This window comes from Nannobrachium achirus, assembly GCF_963921795.1.
Source record: "Nannobrachium achirus genome assembly, chromosome: 1".
Classification (NCBI taxonomy): Eukaryota; Metazoa; Chordata; class Actinopteri; order Myctophiformes; family Myctophidae; genus Nannobrachium; species Nannobrachium achirus.
Genome location: NC_137810.1, coordinates 16,472,863 through 16,475,362, shown reverse-complemented (window position 1 = coordinate 16,475,362; position 2,500 = coordinate 16,472,863).

Here is a 2,500-nt window from a genome sequence, read left to right as displayed (position 1 = left end):
GAAATGTAAGCAGGAAGCTCACATCCGCTTTATCCTCTAATCATTAATTTTCAGAACTTCCGTGCTCCAGACTGTATGACGGCATTTGACAATCGTGGGAGGCAACAGTCAGGCTCGCCAGACTACTTCCATACTGTATACAGGTATATATACACATACATATACAGTATACATACATTATCTACATGCATACATATATACTTTATTAACGAAAAAGTCAACAAGTCGACTCAGTCGACTTCATTACAAGTCGACTCCCACCAGAGAAAGGCGAAAGTCGAAGTTGAAAAGAATTATAATACTTTCTATTGTGAAAATAGCAGATCTACATGCTCACATCGCGAGGCGTTGTGAGCATGTACATCGGCTATTTTCACAATTTCTGCCTCTATATATTTGACAATTTGGACAATGTTTAATTTGTCATTTAGAGGTATTAAAAAGTTCTTAAATTGTCACTTTAGAAATGTGAAGATACACTCTATACACTTATGTTGGTTTGTTTACAGTTGAGTGAGAAAACAATGTTTCAAATTAAGGGGGACCCCCCAAAATAATTGCAGGGTTGTGTGATGTGATGACGTCATCAAACGATAAAGTCGACTTCAACTCGACTTTTTACTGAGTCGGGTCGACTTGCAAAAATCACAAGTCGTTAATGCCCTAATATATACGGTACATACACACACACACACACACACACACACACACACACACATATACACACATATTCACTTACAGGTGAATCTCTGTATTATATGGACCCTGCTGTGTATCGTGCATCAGGCTACGCGCGACCATATTGACTGAGGAAATCCTTCAAAATTAGCCCACGGATTCCATTTGAACGTTTCCACAAACATAGACACGTCATTTACTTTACCATGCAAACTGGCACATAAGAAATGCTGTTTGTAGAAGAGAATTGACACCGGAGAAGCTCGGACAGTTAAAGCCTTTTTTATTAAGGTACTGATACAAGAAGGAGGAGACACTACTGCAACTCCTTCTGAGTCACAAAAGATGCTATTGAGGCAAAAGGTAGCTGTTCCAAATATTAATGTGTGGGGTTTGCAAACTAGTTTTATTTTATTTTAATGTTTTCCCCGAAAAAGTAAAGTAAAGTTAAATGTAATGTTTTATTAATTTTATTTCTTTACTTGATTATTTCCAATTTACGATACTTTTACTTCTACTCCACTGTATCTCAGAGACAAATATTGCACCTTTGAAAACTTTAGTTACTTTAGATTTAGACTACTATTCCAAAACTACTTAAGCCCTATTTTATACTTTGGTTACTTGAAAATGGACAATCTATAAGCTGATCCCGTGTTAATGGGGCAAGTAAATCTGCTGTTTTTGAAAAAACATTTGGATTTTTTTGTTTCTATTTTCTATTTTGTATTATATAAATTATAGCCTATACATTGATGCAAATACCCTTGTACTCAATATAGGTTTACAGACTATGTTTATATTGTATTGCTACTTTTACTTCTAAGTAAACAATCTCATTATACAGTACGTCTTCCACCACTGATCATCAGGGTGTCATATGGGGCTGTTAAGTCTGACATCATTTTGTAGGCAGAGGAGAACTTTTGCCCCCCAAAAAAGCAAATCTTTTTACTATTTTTACTATTTACTAATTTGTCTTCTCTTTGTTGTTGAAAGGAAAGTGGTAGAATTCTACTTTAGTCGTTATTTTTGACTCGGATCTGTTGAAATAGCGAGGGACAGATTTTGACAATAAATATGCTTGGAGGTCTGACTACAAAATGATGTCACGGCTTAAAAGCTCCATACGTAGGGCAGTGGTTCTCAAAGTGAGGTTCCGGGACCCCCAGGGGTCCTTGGGGGGTTCCAGGGGGTCCCTGGCAATACCTTTTCAGATGGGGGTCCACGGCCAAACACAAATTAATTCCTAAGGATGGGGGTCCTTGCCGTGAAAAGGTTTGAGACCACTGATAACTACTAATAACCACACTAAGCTCTGCTATAGGGTGATAGTTCATGTACTCATGAAGCAAACTGCTATAGGGCAGGGGTCTTCAACAGGGGGTCCAGGACCCCTAGGGGGTCCCCAGAGTTACCACAGGGGGTCCTCCAAATCTTTGAGTGATCGAAACTTTTTTTCCTCCTTTTTTATATTAACCACTTGAACCCTAGAGCCCATATTCTGAGAACTTTAGCCAAAAATACGCCTCGCGCTGTGAGGCGTTGTGAGCTTGTAGATCGGCTATTTTTGGCAAAGAGCTTTGGTGTAGAGGGGAAAAAGCAGACTATGTACAGAATGAACGGTCAAGTTTATTAAGTATTGACAGTTCAAGTGGTTAAATATCTGAAAACACAAATTGACATGAATCCAAAATACACTGATGATTGTGCTGTCAAACAACGAAACTATATGGAATCTATGAACAGGTTGTGGAGGTCCCTGCTTCATCTCTCTCTCAACTAAGGGGTCCTTGGCTTGAAAACGTTGAGGACCCCTGCT